Below are 20,769 nucleotides of genomic sequence, written 5' to 3'. Positions count from 1 at the left end.
CAATAAGTTATTTATTAATTGCAAAATTAATAATCAATGTTTTATTAAAATTTCATGTCAGAAAATTGTCTATGATAATGTTTCTTCTGGCTAAGAATACTTTAATTTATTATATGCATTTTTTCATTTTAAAATTAATTAAAATATGAAATAAATATTATAATACAGTAATTTTTATAATTCCTTCATATTTTTTAATATATTTTTTAGTGTGATAAAAAATGTTTATAAATGTATGTAATGTAAAAAAAAATGTTTGTACATCATAAGAAGGTTTACTATTTCCATGGTTTAAATGTTTCTCCTGTTTTAATTACTTAATAAATGTTAACTACTATTTTTATATACTGTGTACAAGCATATATTTTTATCTTCATGTATATTACTTAAAATAATTTTGATTTGAGTGGTTTCATGTCATCATTAATGCAATAATGACAACAGTATAAAAAATATCAAATCATATATTGAAATTAATTACTATTGTGCAATCTAATGTTAAAATTCGATATATTTTTGGTTATAATTTTTAATGTATCTATCTTTGTATAAAGTTCATAAAAACTATTGTCATTCATGAAATATTAATTTAGTAATTGTTATTATTTAAAGCTTAGTATATATCTAGTCAATTTAAATGTTGTTTTTGTCTCTTTGTGTTTTTATATTTATTTAACGTTTCTCTGTATATTTATATTTCTTACTTGAAGTATCAAGTTAAAATAAAAAAAAAAAGTTTTTGAAGTTAGAATGATTGATATTGAATTTGAAATAAAAATTATTTATAAAATAGAAGTTTTCGAAAGAAAAAAATATTGCATTGCTTCATTTGTGTGATTTTTGAGCTTAACATTTATACAATAGATTTATTCTTCGCAATTTCAATAAAAATTGAATAGTCTGAATTCTACTAAGTAAAGAAAAATGTTTTTAAAAGATATTTAGGAGAATTAGCAAATGTTAAGTCAAATTTTTCTTAACTATCCTCAGGGGCCATAGGGGAAAGAATGCGCAAGTCCACGAAGCTGACTAATTTTGAAAAATGAAAATGTTTTCGGTTTTTCTTTTCTAAAGTTCGAATATAGATGCATATGGAAATTATTTCGCAGTTCATGCGCATTCATGTCGATCGTTCTATGACGAGAATGGTTTCTATTTCTTCTCGTAAGTCATCTGGCAAGGGCATAGTAATAATAATAAACGAAATACGCTACTCGAACCGACGACCTACAACATTCCTTTATCCATGTTGTTATAATCATTAAACTGTCTTTCGCGCTCATTCAGGAGAAGTTTACTTATACCTATTCTTTTATAATTACAATCCGAACAGTAAAGACGACTTCCAATGAAGGCACAATGTAATCCATTGGCGGAAATGCATATTTTATTTAAATAAGGATTCGACGACGATTCAGTGGCAAGGTCATAATATTGTCAAGTAATATATTAAAAAAAAAAGAGTTGTAGAGTCTGATAATTTTCGTTTAAATTATTAAATATAATTATATGAACAAAGTAAAGAAAAAAAAAAAAAAACGAAATACGCCATTCCATCCATGATGCTATAAAAGAAGATCTCGGTTAAAGTTCCATAAAATATATTTTTATTCATAAAAAATTTGTTATCTCTATAAAAATTTCAGCGCTTTTTCTCACTCGTGAATTTAATTTCTATTTTAGTCTTTTGTCTGAATTTCTTTGTAAGCGTTTCGTTCCTTTGCTCTGTCATTACTTTTAAGCTATTTGATCAAACCTGGTTTTGCAATAGATTCTGTAGACAATATAAATGAAAATTTTCAATTGAGAATAAAATCAATCGAACATATTATACCTCACAATACGAGCGATTTTGTAAAGTAGAAACCACGAAAGTATTTCATTCATATAGAGGATGGTCTTTGCTGTCTCCCCCCCCCCCTTCAAGTGCTACAATTCGTTACAATATTGCTATTTTTGAGTGACAGACACAGCAATGTACGATAGTTAACTTATCAAACTGTCTAGTTTGAGACTCGCGTATTGCTTATTACTTTCTCAAATACGAAATACAGATAAAGTATTGCAAGCAACACAAATCTGGGATTTTTACGAATTTATATCTTAGGTCTCCCTGAGTTCGAAAAACAAATTTTTTTCACTATGTCTGTCTGTCTGTTTATGAAAAAGATGAAAACGCTCTGAGCTAGACGAATGAAATTTGATATACGGTCTTTACGCCAAATGTGAAGATTTCTGTCCAATTTGGAACAAAATTCGTTCTGAGGAAATCTCCCTCTCCGGCTGTTCGAATACAAGTTAGCAGGATAAGCATAAAACGAAGAGAAATGGATGGATAACATTCGGTACACACATTTTTCTATAATGTAGACACCTATTAAATTGTGAGCCACATCCAACGGGCGGTTGACACTCTGTCGGTCTCTACTTTCAGAAACACGTAAACGCGATGATTTAAATATATGAAATTTGGTATCTAATTTTATGACTACAATTGTAGTCTGAAATTTTGATTTCAATTGGTTGGGGAGGAAACGTGTCTAAAATACAAATTCATCTTTATTAGAGAGTTTTGGAGAGATGACTCTAGCTGCTATCTAGTGCTGTAAATGTCCAGATAAGGTGCTAATTTTTTTTAAAATAGCATTCGAAGATGAAGAAAAGGGAAATACACTGTTAAAGAGGAATTAATTTTCTCTGTGCCTGAAAAAAATATCAGAAAGACACATTTTAAACAATTTATTCAAAATGATTCATTTATGCAATGAAATTTTATTGCAACGAAAATGACACAGAGAAAATATGAAGGAGGGATTTTCGTAGAATATCTACATCCAAAGTATATTTCATCAATAGAGACGAAATTGTAATTTTCAATGCTTGTTTGGGAAATTACACAGATGCAGCTCAATCTAGTCTTTCTTTTTCGTGAATATTGATCGAATAAATTACAATATGGAACAAAAGCTTAAATTTTTGAAAAAACAAGAAAACAATAGCGACTAACAATAGCGTTAGCATTTCGCAGCGTTTAACCTTTACAAATTTAGATAGAACACGTTAAGATGAGTATTTTGATGTATAATATGTGAGGTCCCTGAATACAGCGTCATAATCTAATGACCCTCATGTTTTACTTCAAAATACTCGCTTTAACGTGTTCTATTCGAATCTGTAAATATTAGACGCCACCTTTTGGGATGGACACCTTGTAATTTGCGTATTCAACTTGGAATGAAGGGACTATGGAGGAAATCGGAAAAATTAAAATAAAGTTTAAAGCCCATTATTATGACTTTAAGCATTATTTTGACAAGATCACCTTGTTGACATTCTTATGCAGGGATCGAAGACTATTGTTTAAATGAATGTAAAGGTTTGTTAATTATTTCCAAGCCCAAGCCTTGAACTTATGAATATTTCTCCTGGTCCTTCGAAATAATAATTTTTTTTTCATTTTTTTTTTAAATTTACAAAATGCAATGAGAGACAATTCTAATACAAAAACAATGACAAATTTTCTTGACAAAGTAGATAGGAGCAAAGCAATATCCAATATAGTCGCGTGCAGTAGCGACAAATCAAAACAAAGTTTCTCGGATTAAAAATTTATGCTTAGGAAAATCATTTTTTTCTTTTGTTATTGAAAGATTATCCATAATCATGGTAGCTGCCTCTCATTTAGCATCAATTAGTGAGCAATAATTATCAAATAATTGTTTTTTGAACTATCATGTTTAAATCAAATGATGCTGAAGCGAGTTTTTTATTTAGCACGTTAAAGACCACTCCGATATGCCTTCCTTTCCGTTTGATCCGCGGTCTCTATCGATGTTCTCGGTACATAATTTCATTTTACACTCAAGATGTTTACCGTGTTTAAATAAATGGAACCTATTAGAATATTTTGATAAAGAAAATTTAGTCTCATTCATTAATTGATCAGTAAAATGATTTTTTTTTTTTTTTTTTTTATATCTTTTATCTTATACAGAAAGTCATCGATGACTGTCACGGTCAGTATGGAAAGTTCAATGTCAGTCATCGATGGCGTGAAACGTGTTAATGACCTTTTTAACTTCTTCAGAATACATGTTAGCTCTTAAAAAAAATTACAGATAAAAAATTTCCAAATTCGATGCTATTTAGCAAGAATGCGCATGGAAGATATAAGATTTTCTCAAACAAGAAAAGATATTATTTAAAATCTTTTGATTCGAGAATAGAATATATTTACAATGAAGGATCATAATTGGCTCAGATACTTAGAAATGAGATTGGCTTGAGAACTTAGAAATGAGACTGTGATTTAAACCATTTACCAGAAAAATTAAAAAGAATTTATATTGACGAAAAAATAAGAATATTAATTTACGATAAGTTCAAAAGTCACACATTTCTTTAAGATATTATTTACAATTCTAATTCAGATAATCAAATTAATCCATGTTAACAGAAAGAATTAAAAACATCATCGGGAAGATAAATATTAACTGTTGATGTCACATGTATTCTGCAGACGGAAATTTTGCTAGAGGAAGAGGAAGGAAGTGAGGATGTTTTGACTGCTCCGATCTTTGAAATTTGTGGAAAATAAAGAGAGATGCAAAATTTCATGGAACGATATCACACTGATCAGATAGTGGCAAACTCAACAAAAATATTTTTAACAATGATGGCATGCTGCTTTAGAAATATTTTAAATCATTAACAAAAATAGAATACTCTGGAACACTTCAACAATTTTTAGCGAGGCAGAACCCTAGGAATGTGAAATGTTTGTCGAATGATACAAAGAGACAAAATAAAATAACCCTCCCTTCGAAAAAAAAAATATTTTACTTCCTCGAGACCTTGTATTTTACCGTCATTTCACCTTCAGTCAGGTAAAGTGATACTAAATTAAGCTTTTGCTTTTATTTTCATTTGCTTATTATGCTGTTTATATTGTTTACGACTAATTTTATGGTTTCTGATGATTTATTGTAATAATAACTTATTGCTAAATAAAATCATAAATTTTAAGGTTAGAAACTAATTTTAGTTTATAAATTTAAATATATCGTACACATTTATATTAGCTAACATTCGTAGTCGACGAACATGGATATTGCGGATGATCGCTAAAATTGTTTGACAATAGCATTTGAATCTTGCGATTTTTTTTTTAACTTTTTCGTATACAAAATATAGATAAAACATTTGAATCGACACAGAATTAGAACTCTAGATTTTGACTAAGTTTCAGATTCTGACTTCGGAAAACATATTTTTGTAAAATGTATGTGTTTCTCCTTGACAAAGATAACTCAGAAATGCTTTCAGATAGACGAATAAAAATTAGTATATGGCCTTTGCACCGAATTTGTGGATTACTATCGAATTCTGGATAAATTTTATTCTGAAGAAGTTCTCTGTCCAGCTGTTCGAATATAAATTGATATGATCCGGTTTTTCGAATATAAGTTGATAGGAGAGCTACAAGGACAAAATTCTTTGCATAGATTTAGCATTTATTTTGTTTATTATATTATTATTAAATTTATTAAATTTTGAACCAAATCGAACGAGGATTGAACGTCAGTACTTTCTGAAGCATATAAGCACAATAAGAAACGCTATGGTTTAAATATATCAAATTTTGGCATTTGATTTTATAACTGCGTCTGTAGATTTGCTTAAAATTTTGGTTTTAATCGGTCTGGAAAAAACGCATCTAAAATGAAAATTTCCCTTTATAAAAAAAAAAAAAAAATACGAGAAAGTTTTGGGCAGATCACTCCAGCTGGTTTTATTTGCCGATATCCAGCCAATATACTGAGAATAACTCGGTGCACTGTTGATTAACGGATATTTCTGAAAATATTTTCTTGAAATACTTTCATATTCTAGAAATGGACATGTATTTCAATAGCGAACATCTAAAGATTAAATGGGAGAGTAAGAGACACATGGTATTAAAATCCAGTTATACAGATCTAACCCATTTGGTGGCACCTAGATAAACCTACGAAAACGGATATCGAAAAGAAGCAGGCAACTTGCTTGAAAATAGATGGTGATAAATGAATGTTTTCATGCATGTGCGAATTTTTTCTGGAACGAGAATGTAAACTTTTATCTTTTTGTGTACTACATGATAGATTTCTGTCCTCTAAAATTTTGTATGAATATTTCTACATTTTCAATAGAAAAAATCATTCACAGAATCCAGATATAATAGAGCGGTGAGTGTACTAGCCATAAAAATCAGAGAAAGATGCAATGAATTGTTAATTTGACGAAATGAGATTAATAGCGAAAAGTATGAAGCCCTTGCTCGCCATAGCATCCAGATGCCTGAATACGATCCAACACCAGAGGCAGACTTTATCTATGTTGCATCGCTAATACAAAACCGATCAAGGAAGCAAAAACCAATATAATTATCCAACGAATCCGCATTTGTAACACTTTTGAATATTTTCCTCCATTTTTAAATAAACTTAAAAAAAAAGGAAATTAATATAAAAGATGAAACCAGACGACTCTTAAAAAAGGAATGAATTTCACTGGCCCAAATTGGCTGACGTTTTAATTTAAATACATAATAAAACCTCACGAAGTGGCCAGCCCTGCTTACAGTCTCTCCTCATAATGGCTATTTTTGTTTGACAGGAAATTTCTGGATTGGAGGCGTAATGTTAATACTATGTCGTCCGATACAATACGTTGGTATATTGCGAATATTATCGGGTAATGTCGGCGACACCATGTTAGTGTCCCGTGAAATTTTTTTGATCTAATGATAATTAAGATGATCCGAACGAATTCTACCGGTGACAAACAAAAGAATCTCGATTAGTCGTACGGGTGGGATAATGTTAAAATAATTCACAGGAACGGTCATTCGAAGCAGCGCCAAGCAGTAGAATTGGTTTCCTGCCCGCATTCATTGAAATCCAAAACAACTTGTAATGAATTAGAATTTACGGAGATCCGCTGATGCAGGGCGTCAGAAAAAAATTTATTTTATTTTATTTTTTATTTAATTTAATTTAAAAAAGCACACTACGGAGATGACTCCATTTACAGAGTGTATGAACCAAAAACGTGCAGAGAACACAAGCCACAAAGCACACGTAAAAAACTAACAATAGAGAATGTAGAATTACAAAGTTCAAAATGAATATAAATAAAATATAAAACCTAGCAAGGTTCAAAAAGTGAAACATACGAAAGCACAATACGAAGACATAATGTTAAGGAAAGCTTGTACTTCGGGCTCAATGTATCTTGGATTACTAATCCTATTTCGATATGCGCTGCCATCTAACGAACAGTTGAATCATCTTATGCAGTTTCAGTATTACCTAGAAACCTGCTATTGTTTACCATTTAGGTCACTCTAGAGTTGTGAAATAGTATTTTTTTTTTTTTATCTAAGAAACACAAGTTTTGAAGAATTCTGTTTCTTTAATTCCAAATTTCTAGGGAGTTCTTAAGGATTTCCTCTATATTCTATTTTGTATGTACATTTGCTTGTAACCGAACATAACGATAAAAGATTACAACATGTTAGAACTCTCAGTCTTCTCCTCTTGTACAGGAACCATTGATACCAGGCAGATGATGTTAATTATATGGTCTTTTTCAGTTTATAGTCCATGTAACGTAGCAAAAATGGGAGAAACAGAAAGATTTCGTTTCTGAATTTGCTTTAGTTATATTAACGTCTCGTTTTAAAGCAACTCTAGGACTGTTTTGAGACGGACCTCATAATTTTGAACCGTGGTCTGATGACAAAGACGACACTTGAGCTGGCATCCCCTCTCCAAACTTCCACATCACACCAGCGGGAAGACGTTTGGCCCCGACGGATTTAACGTGCACCAGACTAGCTTACACGACGGTTCTTCGGTGGAATCAGGTCTCCGATTTGGATGGATGGATGGATGTGATAATTCTCTGGCGCAAGATCCTTTTCTAGGATATGCTGCACCGAAAACACAGTTCATTTGTCAAGTTTCTATTGAGTTCCTTAAGATCCAACGTAAAAAACTGGTAAAACAGTAGGTAAAAGTACTATAATAGTAAATTTAAATTTCATTAAAAATTCCAATTTTCTTTAAGAACAGAAATAAATTTTTATGGGGTCTTTCTCCTATAAGGAAAGACAAGTTAAAATCAGAGGAGTTAAAAAAGTTAATGCGCTCTCTATAAAATCCGAACATTCAATTAAAATATGACGTGTAGTTAGTGGAACATTGCACGAACCACACACAGGTGGAGATTCACCGAATAGTAAATGTCTGTGTGTGATACGTGAATGGCCAATACGCAATCTAGTTAAAATTACATCAAATTTTCTGTTGAAAGTTGAAGTCCATGTCGTAATATACGGTTTCACTTCGTGGAGTTTGTTATTTACTTCTTGATTCCAGTCATTTTGCCAAGTCTTTAGCATCCACTTACGTATTGTGCTCTTTATATCAGTGTAATGAAGAGGTTGAGGGCGATATGTAGTAGCAAATTTAGCTGCAGTATCTGCCTGTTCATTACCCGTTATGCCGACATGCGCTGGTATCCATGAAAATAAAATTGTAAAACCTCTCCTATGCAGATGGGATTGCAAACGCTTGATTTCCCATGCAAGACTATGAGAATTCCTACCACCATTCAAGGATTCCAAAGCACTCAAAGAGTCAGAGTAAATAATGGCTTTTACTGGACTTTTTTCAGAAAGATATTTTAGTGATATATACAATGCTGTCAATTCAGAGGTAAAAACAGAGGTGAAATCGTGAAGTTTATAACTTATAATGTCGTTCTCACAAACAAAAGCGCAACCAGTATTTGCATCAGATTTAGAGCCATCTGTATAAATGGGTAGATAATCATGAAATAATTGTCTGTGGGAAAAGAAAATAGATTTGAAAATAGAGCTACATATCTCTGCTTTGTATAGATTCTTAAAAGGATTCAGGTAGGTGATGTTATTACAGATCCAAGGGGGGTTTACAAATGAATCACTATTGCTGACATCAAGAGTCTGAAATTCATCTGGAAGTAATTGGCGAATTCGTAGTCCCAAAGGAGGTATACATGAAGACCGTTTATTGAATAGCCTGTCTGTGCTGTGATCCAAAAAGATTTTCCTCAAAGGGTTATTTTCATTTGATAAAACTCGAAAGTAATAACAAAAGGATAGCATGTGTGTTCTGCGAGTCAAAGATGGCTCAAAATTTTCCACATACAAACTCATTACTGGAGAGGTGCGGAAAGAGCCTGAGCATAGTCTTAAAGCCTGATGGTGAATATAATTAAGCCGTGAAAGGTATGAAAGTCGCGTGGATCCGTAAACGATGCATCCATAATCCAGTTTTGAACGTATGACGCTTCTATATACACGTAGTAAGCAAGTGCGATCAGCGCCCCAAGCAGTGTTTGAGAGAACTCTTAAAATATTTAGAGACTTGAGACATGTCTTCCTCAAATATGTGATATGGGGAAGAAAAGTCAATTTTTTGTCAAAAATTACCCCAAGAAATTTGCATTCATTCTGCATAATTAAAGGTGTGTCTTGAATAAATAATTCCGGATCTGGATGTAACAATCTTCTACAGAAATGAACACCAAAGGTTTTTTGAGCAGAAAACGTGAAACCGTTTTTATTTGTCCAAGCTATCATATTATTGATTGCTGTTTGCAGCTGTCTTTCAATAAATCTCATATCTCTACCAGAACAAGATATCTGAAGATCGTCCACATAAAGTGATCTTTGTATGCAGGAAGGTAAAACCGATAAAATATTATTAATTTTTAAAATAAATAGGGTTACACTTAAAACTGAGCCCTGAGGAACGCCCTCTTCTTGGCAATAAACATCAGAATACGTATTTCCCAGTCTAACTCTAAAATAACGGTGTTGTAAAAAGTTTTGTATAAACATAGGCAAATGTCCACGAAAATCCAGCTCAAATAGGTCTTTCAAAATCCCATATCGCCATGCTCTATCATAAGCCTTCTCTATGTCGAAAAAAATTGAGACCAGATGGTGGCGTCTGAGAAAGGCTGTACGAATGGCACTTTCTAATAAAATCAGATTATCTGTTGTACAGCGGCCTTTACGGAAACCGCTCTGAAATGGCGAAAAACATCCTTTTTTTCCCAAAATATAGGTTGAACGCGCATTTACAATCTTTTCAAGAAGTTTGCACATGCAGCTGGTCAATGCAATTGGACGGTAATTGAGAGGATCTAAAGGATCTTTATTAGGCTTCAATATGGGAATGACGGTGGCATATTTCCATTTTGATGGAAAATAATGCTCTTTCCATATTCTATTAAACATGTATAGAATATTATCAAGAGAGTCATCTGACAGATGCGAGATCATAGAATAAGTGATGCCATCAGGACCTGGTGAAGTTTGCTTAGTTGTGGACAATGATTCACGTAATTCTTCTATGGTCAGATCGACGTTATATGTGAGAATCTTTTTTGTGCGAAATCGAAGGGGAATTTTTTCTGTTGTGTTCTTATATGACAGAAATGGTTCTGTATAGTTTTGTGCTGCGCATACAGATGCAAATGTTTCTGCTAAAATATTAGTCATTTCCTGTAAGTCACAAATTTCCCGATCCTTCACTTTTAAATAGGATACAGGATATTCAGAATAAATTCCACACGCCTTTTTTACTAGATTCCACATTTCTGTCACTGATACAGAAGAATTAATATTGGATGTAAGTTTAATCCAGGAATTCCGTTGGGCTTGGCGCCGAGTACGTCTAGATATAGCTTTAGCTTTTTGAAATAAAATAAAATTTTCCGTAGATGGCCGTCTTCGGAACTTATTCCATGCAATTTGTTGATTCCTGCGCGTTTCTGTGCACTGACTATTCCACCAAGGTTTCCGAAATTTAGGGAAAGCAGTGCCCGATTTCGGAATTGTTTCATCTGCTGCTCTGAGTATTGAAGAGGTCACATTATTGACAACAACATCAAGGTCTGGATGTTCCACCATATCCCTTGATATTTTGGCCCTGCTAGTGAAACTCGTCCAATCAGCTTTATCAAAAATATAACGTTTAGGTCGTTGTGGTACCATGACAGGTATATTAACTTGAGTGAGGAAAATTGGGAAATGATCACTTTCACATAAGTCATTCCCCACTCGAAAAGTGAAAAACGGAGCAATAGGGGCTGAACAGAGAGCAAGATCTAAACAATGGAAAGTTTTACTACCCAAATGAAAGTGTGTATAGTCACCATTATTCAAAAGACAAAGAGAGTGATCAGAAATAAATTCCTCAATTTGTCTTCCACGAGGATTCGTGCTATTACTACCCCAAACAGGACTATGAGCGTTAAAATCACCTATTATTATGAACGGTGCTGGCAATTCAGAAACTAATCTATCAAGTTCATGTTTATCAATGGCGGAATTAGGAGGCAAGTAAAGAGAACAAACTGTAATTAAGCGCGGAATCGCAGTACGAATCGCAATCGCTTGCAGTTGTGTGTGAAGTGGGATTATAGATGTGGGGTGGTCATGCGAGACGAGGAGAGCAACACCTCCCGATGCTCTATCAGAGTTACCATCTCTTCGAATCAAACTATAGCGTTTAATTTTTGCTGGGTCGCTTGATTTTAAGTATGTCTCTTGAAATGCCATGCAGACAGGGTGAAAATTGTTAATAAAGTCCTTGATTTGGTGCAATTTATTGCGAAAGCCACGACAGTTCCATGAAATAAGTGTGGCCATAAAATCAGCGTTTACGTTGAGATTTTTTCTTAACTTTGCCTGCAGTAACATCATCGAGCTGCGTAGAAGGTTCCATATCCATTTCAGAGAGGTCTGAAGAGGATGGATTAATAGATAAAAGTTCATCAGGCGGAAGTTGATTGGTAATACCAGAAGATTTTAATTTTTTTCGGAGTTCTTTCGTCGGTTTGTTATTACTGCATACTTCAGGGTCTGTATGTAGAGCAACAGCTGCAACAGGTGAAGTACAACTGGAACTAGTATCTACAGGAGTTGCAAGCTTAGATGCATAATAGTCAGTTTTAGTTGGAAGTTTTTTCGTCTGTGTTACATTTGCTTTTAAAGGTTGTAATTTTTTGAGAGGAGGGCAAACAATTTTCGTTAATAATTCTTCGGTTTGAGTTGAACCGACATTAGTGTTTTCTGGTTTTGATTTCAAAAGAGAGGAATACGATACACCAGACTTAGGCATTCTATCATTGACTATTTGGCGAGCTTCTTTAAAGGTTATGTTGTTTTTTATTTTAATGGCTAGGATTTCTTTTTCCATTTGCCATTTAGGGCAAAATTTAGAAGATGCTGCATGAGCGCATGCACAGTTAGGGCGTTTCAATATTTCTGAATCGCATGTGTTAGTTTCATGATCCAATGAAGAACATTTACCACATACCATTTTACCACGACATGATTGCCGAGAGTGACCATACCTCTGACACTGGTAACATCTCAGAGGATTAGGTATGTATGGACGAATGTTACACCGCAAATATCCAGCACGTATGAATTTTGGTAGAACAGGCGTTTCAAATGTAAGAACAACATGCTTTGTGGGAATTAAACGTCCGTCACGTCGAACATGAATGCGACGAGCGGCGCAGACCCCCTGGGATCGTAATTCTTCCACTAATTCTGTGTCAGAGTGTTGTACAAGAGATTGTTCCGAGACAACCGCCCGTGAGAAATTCAATGTCTTGTGAAGAGATACTTTTATTGGCCATGAACCTAAGGTAGTAAGTTTACTCAGAGTATCTGCTTGCTTTTTTGATTTCGTTTGAATAAGGAGATCGCCAGAACGCATTTTCTTAATATCTGATACTTCACCAATGGTAGATAGAATCAATTTATGTACAAGGAATGGAGAAAGCGCATGAAAAGTTTCATCAGTATGCATAATAAAATAACGAGAATTTGATGTTGCTTCGGTGACGTTTGAAAAAAAGCCCATACAAAGAGGGATTCAAATTCGGGAACCGACGGCACCGCCCACCACGGAGCCCAACTAGGGAAGGCAATTGCTGGCTCTGGGCATTCCCAGCCTCAGTATCCACCCTGGCGCTAGCCGGAACCTATACGCTAAGGGCCACTTCCAGGAACGTCTACCACCCTTAACGCAGAGCCCCAGAAGGTGACCCCTTCGCTTGATCCCCTTGAGCAGACCAGCCAAATGGCTGGGATACCAGCCGATTGATACACCGGGGACCGAAATGTACCACCCGTCTAATGGGTCGCCACGCACGGCATACACGTAGGGTTTTTGGCTGTCCATGAGAAGCAAGAAGCAAACAGAGCGGCGACAGCTTCTCATGGAGAGCTCCCTCGCTTGCCATCGAGGGAAAGAAAAAACAAAGCAGAAAGCAGAAGGCGCAGAGGAGAGTAAACCTAAAGGGAGTAAAGATCCCTGGGTACCTCGGGATTGGGACACCCGTACTCACCTATAGTAGGTGAGCCCCTGAGGGGTCTCCGATTTGGAAACCGAGATCTTTACACCAGACCACTGAGGCCTCTTTCGAATCTGAAGCAATATAAATATAATCGGAACTAAGCAGGGAAGAAAATTTCAATTAGACAGTCTTGGTCAGTATTTAAATTTACAACAATCATTCGGCATTTAACGACTTATAAAAACTTGACGTTGTCAAAAGGCTGATTCTTGAAATATATGTTACCAAAGGAAACACCACCTGTCCTGATAATTAACTTGGAAATTTATACCAAATTCCATAAAAAATTGTTTCGTTAATAAAAAACCCTCGAAATTTTATAGGCTGGCCTCGATAGTGTACCAAATGTTATTCTCCAGCCTTCATGCATTTGTGATAATGTTTGTTCTCTTTGCGACAAAAAGCATATTTTTAGGGTCGAGCCAAGCCCCGTCGTGCAAATGTCTAATGAGCGTAATTATACAATGGCGATATTTTTTGTGTGTATCATGCTATAAGCACTATGCCATACGCACGTCTGATCGGAATTCCTTTGTTTGGCGCTTGTAGAACTTCGCCGATGCAGTTTCTCGAGGTTTCCGGGAATCTAAATGTTCATTTTCATGAAATAAATAAATAATTAGTTGAAATAATAATGTCCATAATAAAAGAGAATGACAATAAAGTTCATAAATAAATAAAATAAAATAATTCAAAAAATGAATTCTGGATGGTAGAAAGTTAAGAAACCGAAATGATTTTCCCCAACTCCATTTATAAACCAACTATCGAATTTATTATTAAAAAAATGTTTCTGAAATCATATATAATCACAGTAGAAATAAATTTTTTTCAAATTAAAATGATCTCCCTTGGTGGAATGTTGCATGACATAATTTAATTCGACTGAAAAAAATTATTTGTTGGGGAAAGCAAAAAGGAATGCATCTATTTTAAGATGAATTCAATGCAAAAGATATAGAAGTACATTAAAATTTATTATTCAACGAGCCAGAAATATTAATTGGGAGAGTAAGCGAGCATTTTCTCAAAACTTGAAGATGTTCTTTAAAATATTAAAATACCTTTATCTAACCATAAAAATCGCATTACTAAAAAATAATGAAGTTATTTGTTCGAATAACAATCACATCAGTAATTCAAAAATTCAAAGCAATCTATTAAGCATTTTTCAATAAATGATCCCCAATAAGAATTAATCATTTTTGATGACAAAAGAGGCAGAACATTTTAAAATAAAAGAATAGAATTTTGAGAATGTAAAAGCTGTTCGTAATCCTTGCAACCTAGTTAAAAAACTTCGATGGTACTACCCTCTCAAAAATTGCACTTTTTTGAATAATAACAAAATTTTGATTATATTCTAAAACGCTGGAGGCATGCTATCGTTATCCAAATTCTAAAAACCAATTAAGATAAAACCAAAAGACTTCAGTTATCTTCAAGATATTTTATCAAAATTCCTTTCATAGATATTCACTCCGCGATTTACAAAATTTATACTGCAAGATCGGAGGCACAATGTAAGATGACATTCTAACAAACACCAATCATTTTTTCCCCTTACTCCTTAACTTTTAGCGTCTCACAATAATATATTTATTACAAAGTTTTATAAATCTGTTTCTCTTCATATTTTCTGTGCTCATCCATTTTGCTCCAATTGACAGAATATGATTTTGGATAAAATTAACACTATCTCTCTATCCTCTGATCTTATCTTTCCTTCAGTTTTATGTCAACTTTAGTTTAAAATATTTACTAAAAGAACTACAAGACTATCCTCCTTATTGAGTGTAGAGTAAGAAAGAAATTCAAATTTATATTCTTTGTATTATTTCATCAATAGAATTTGCGTTTTTTGTTTTCTCGTATAAAATACGGAGAAAATATTGCAACCTTAAAAAAATTCGAATTCTAGATTTTTCCAATCTTTACGTTTTAGACCTCACCGAGTTCGAAAAACACATATTTGGGATTATGTCCATCTGTCTGTCTGTGACAAAGATAACTAAGAACGGGTTGAGTTACACAGATAAAATTTAGTATACGACCTTTACATGAAAGAGGAAGTCTGTCATTCCGGATATTCAAACATAAGTTAGCAAAAAAAGCTAGACGGATAAAATTTGGTACGCAGATTTCGGTACGCCCTATTAAGGTGTACGTACACACTAGAAGATTTTTTTAAAAAAATTTTAACTTTAAAAATCTGGTTTTTTCACAGTAGGTCATTAATATATGTTTAAACTAAGTCCAGTGAGAAAAAACATATTACACTAATTATTAATTAATTAAATAATATTTAATGAGCTAATTAGCCTACTTTTTGAAACATGATATCTTAAATTCTAATTTGTACAGACATACAATTCTAGCTGGAAATTATGCCTAATATTAGTCTTCATATTATCTGCCTCAATCAAGTTATAAAAATATATAGTTTTTTTAAAAAATTTTTTCATCAACAATGAATAGAAAAAGCGAGATTTTTTCTGTAATTTTAACTTTTAAATAGCTATTGAAAATTTATTTCTATAAATATAACTTTGATTGAGGCAAAAAACATTCGCTTTTTCATGCAGATTATTTTGATATATAAATAACTGTATTTGGTTCATTTCTTGTTGCGTTATGATTGTTTGAATGAAGCAACATACTGGAAAAATAGCATTCTAAATAAAATAAATTTTAAAAACACCGTAACTAGGGTTTTTAATGAAAGCACCTCAAGAAAAATAATTATAACTCGAGAAATATTTCGAATATTGACAACATCTTGGTATCGTTTGAAAGCTAAAGGATCAGAGAACGTTATTAAGCAATAAAAAAAAATATTCGATATTTTGAATGATTTTCAAATACACCTTAAATTTAGAGCCAAATTCAACAAAGGGTTGAGCGCCTATAGGTCTGTATTTTCAGATATATGTACCACGATAACTCAAAAACTCAATAACTTAAATAAATGAATTTGGTATGTGAATTTTGCGACTACTAGGTGTAGTTTTGTATCAGATGGTTGGAAAAAACGCGTCTAAAACCCAAATTCGATTTTCGGATATTATTAACCGTATGCAGAGATTTATTCGCCAAAAATTCACCAAGGATCGCAAGATAGATTCAGTAAAAATGTTAAATTCATGCCAAAAGTTAATAATTCGTTACTATTGTAAATCAATGCTGTTCAAAGCATTCTTTGGGATAACGCGTTTATTAGAGAGTATGCGAGAAAGTTTGGGGAAGACCACTCCAGCTAGTTTAATTATATCCTAGATCTATAAAAAGTTAGACAAATGCTAGGTATTTTTTTAAATGTATGAAAATTGATTTTTTTTTTTTTTTTCAATTTGTGACATTTTACCTAGGTAGCGTAAAATATTAGTTTTTTGAAATGAAAAATACTTTTTTTTCTCTTCATTATCATTAAGGCAGCTGCCAAAGTTATTTTTATTCCCTTTATCTCGATAGTTCAGATGCCAGATAGTACAGAGATTATTCTAAATATAGTTTTTTTTCCCCCTAAAAATTCATATAGCATCTCAAAACAGAACGAATTGGGTCATGAAGTTTAAAATCCGTGAGAAAGTAGAACATTCTAAATAAAGATAGTTGATTTTAAAACGCTTTAAATTTCATACTTGTCTTCTTCATTCCGAATTGTAATAATTAAATATATGATCACAACTACATTTGTGAGCTGCATTGCATTTAAACTTCCAGCAGAACTTTGTAAACACAACTGTGATTGGAAAGGAAAAGATTAATATTCCGATAATATTTTCGGTCAACGGATTTCGTTGTAATATTAACATATGTTCTTATCTTCGAACAGGAGATAAAAGTGTTCAGTTCCAAGGAAACAATTGCAAATAAAATATTCTCTGCTTCCCGATATGAGGCTTTGGTTGCTGCTGCTGCTTACTGGCCTTTCTTCATCTTTATGTCATGCATCTAAAGAAAACGCAACATTATTATTGGTGCAAACGGTAAGAAAATTTGAAAGTTCTTTTGTTTCCTCTTCAAGGAGATGTTTCCAGAAAGTTTTTGAATGCTTCTTTGATTTTATTTTTCTTAAAAATTCAGTTTACGTTCAATTATGTAAATAACAATAACACTTGTATTATTTATTGGCAGTCCTAGTAATGATTCTGTGCTTTCATTAAAAAAATTAATAAAAGCACAGAAAAAAAAAAGCCATGCCATTTTTTTCTTATTCTGAAAGAATTTGATAAAAATTTTCTTTTTTTAAACTAATTTTTAAAAACTATTTAATATTATTATTTTAATGTTTTCAGAATTAAGTATCTTTTTACTAAAAGCTGAAAATTAGTGATTTCTTTCCTTACATTTATTCTTTACTAGCCGCCTTTGGCGACCAGCCGGTTCACCAATCTTAATGCTCGTTAAAATTTTAATAATTAACTACTTTATGTAATTCCTACTTTTTTAAAATTTCGCCGATTCGGCGATTTTTTAAAATTTCGCCAAGCAAGGGGTTAAACTCCGGTCGTGCCATTAAATATTTTACGCAATTCCAACTTTAATAACTTCTTCATTAAAATATTTTAAAACTTCAAATTTCAATTCACTCAAAATATTATAAAGGCCTTCTGTCATAACGTAATCTATATATCTCCAATTTTCTGTTAGCTCCCGTAGAATTTATGCTTTAAATTAAAGTGGAAATGATTAATCTGCAATTAATATAATAATATTTTTTACTGTATCAAAGCATTTTTTTTGTAATATGATTACTGAAAACAGAGTCACTGATCATTTAAACCTTATGGGCATTAAAGAATATCTTTCTTAATTTATGTAATATCTCAAGAATTTGTCAACAAAATTTTTTCAGATTCATCTTGAGCAGGTCTATTAATTAACAATGTTTAATTTTAAATGCATCAAACATTAAGAAAATAAACAGAATCGTTTGAAATAATTGGCCGAAAAATGTTAGCCCTAACCTCATTATAGTTGAAAAAAAAATCTGAAGACTTACTCATTTGGCGGTGGGGAAAATGAAAGGATTTTTTTTGGTGGGAAAGTTAGTTTTTAATTAATAATTAAGATTCTAATTAAAATTTCAAAAAAAGGGACCCCAGGTGCGCATTCCCGACCTCCAAGGTATACACGTACCAAATTTGGTAGCTGTAGGTCAAATGGTCTTTTCTGTAGAGCGCCAACACACACACACACACACACACACACACACACACACACACACACACACACACACACACACACACGTTGAGCTTTATATATAAGTATAGATTTAATTTTTTCACTCTTTGTTTTTTTCTTTTTCTTTAAAGTGTTTTTTAATAAATGAATGATATTTCAACATTGTTAAGCAAAGCCTTTTTTAATAGTATTGCGAAATGAAAATGACTCTTAATTAAAAGTTTCGCATTTGAATTATTATTTTTTGTTCCAAAGCTTCATTAACGAACATGATTATCTTAACTGTGTATTTAAATAAAGTTAAATATAATCAAGTACTAGAAAATTTTACAAGCTTTTAGTATTTTTCAAAAATTAATATTCGCATAAGAGTCTCTTCTTACTACCATTCATTAATAATTTTTTTTACAGTCTTTGCAAATCATATGTAAATACAACACATTGCATTTTATTTCTATACATTGCTCCCCAAATATTTTATTTGACGGAAAAAAAAATCAGTTTTCTTTTCATTTTTTTTTGTATTACTACTCATTTGATTCAATTCAAGTCAGTTAATATGTAAATAGTAAAATTAAATTAATACTTCTCGCTTTTAACTTAGGCTGTAGCTTCTTAAAGAAAAAACATTTTGATATTTAAATCTCTCTTCCCAATTAATTATTATTATTATTATTTTGAAATTTTCTTCCAGCTTTCTCGGCATGGCGATCGGTCTCCGTCGAGGCTATATTCCAATGATCCAGATGCAGCAACTCACTGGCCTGAACGTCTCGGAAAGCTCACTCTGGTAAAAATATTATAATCATTTGAGAAAAATTAAAAAAAAACAGTAATTTGGGAAAAATAATTACTCTAGTAAAAACACTATATAGCATAATAAACTTTTCTAAAATGCTATGTGTTCTGCATTTCTACGAAGTGATGGCATCTCGCTATCAAATTTATCGTTTGGTTTCTTTCTTTTAATTAAGACAGAGAATATCGTTGGGCGTTTTCAAACTTATTTATGTTTTAATTATTATACTACTATCATACGCAACTTATGTTTATTCTTTAATGTCTTTTTTATTTTCTTCATAACTGCACTTTCACAACTTTAACCGCACGTAATTTGGGCATGCCACCAAATATGGACGACAAGTCCTTGTGGACTATACCCTGCGTCGCAAGTCCTAAAGCGACGGAATTTTTAGATGCCGACTTTTTCAATTTTAAAGGCAGTTCCTGTTTCGAAATACCGCGTTTTGCTAACTTTAACGTCAGCGAGTTTTGCAATTTTTTCTTCGATTTCTTTTGTGGTTTCTTGGGTCTGTCAAGTGGGTTGCTAGAATGTTCAGAATCAGAATTCCTAATATTTTCAGGTGGTTTTGAATCAGTGTGAAATTTTACACAATTATTACACGAACAGTTTGCGCAAAAGGTGTTCTGAACAACAGAAGCGTAACTTTTACCAGGAGTAGGAGTTTGTGCTTGAACTCTACGCCTGGCTTCGGGATATGAAAGATCTTCTTTGATTTTTATTGTTATTACTTGTTTTTCAAGCTGCCAGCTAGGGCATGATCGAGAAAAGGAAGGGTGATCGCCTTTACAGTTCACACACTTTTCCTGTGTGGAACATTCCTGGCTATCATGCCCTTTTTCTACACAGCGGGCACATGTTAAAGACCCGCGGCAATTAACTTTAGAATGGCCAAATCGCTGGCACTGAAAACATCTAAGTGGGTTCGGAATGTACGGCCTTACTGGGCGTCGTATATAAACTGCGTAAACAAATTCTGGTAGTTTGGGTGTCTGAAACGTTAAGATGTGATGTTTTGTTTCAAGGAGTTGTCCATTACGCCGTATAGTGATGCGGCGGACATCTATAACTCCTTGCGGTTTCATTTCTGATTTTATTATATCTATGGGGACATTTAAGAGTTCCCCGCAGGTAATGACACCTTTAGAGGTATTCAACGACTGGTGAGGACTTACAGTTATTGGTATATTTCCCAGTGCTTTTAATTTTTGAATCTGCTGGGCTTGCTTACGAGAATTCACCTCAACAAGCAAGTCACCAGAGCGCATTTTACGAATGGATTTAACATCGCCAACTGTTGCCGTTATAGC

General features: G+C 32.9%; 1 long non-coding RNA gene across 1 annotated transcript in view; it reads left to right on the top strand.

Annotated features, from left to right (window-relative positions):
* The first annotated feature begins 4,675 nt into the window (after positions 1 to 4,675).
* Positions 4,676 to 20,769, top strand: part of LOC129981326 (uncharacterized) — a 28,274-nt gene continuing 12,180 nt past the window's right edge. Inside the window, exons 1-3 of the long non-coding RNA XR_008785303.1 lie at positions 4,676 to 4,886; positions 17,306 to 17,459; positions 19,352 to 19,447. This is a non-coding gene — a long non-coding RNA (uncharacterized LOC129981326). The remainder of the gene's footprint in view (positions 4,887 to 17,305; positions 17,460 to 19,351; positions 19,448 to 20,769) is intronic.

Source organism: Argiope bruennichi, chromosome 8 (assembly GCF_947563725.1).
Source record: "Argiope bruennichi chromosome 8, qqArgBrue1.1, whole genome shotgun sequence".
NCBI lineage: Eukaryota > Metazoa > Arthropoda > Arachnida > Araneae > Araneidae > Argiope > Argiope bruennichi.
Note: the sequence above shows the minus strand (reverse complement) of the source record. Positions and strands in the feature narration are given on the sequence as shown.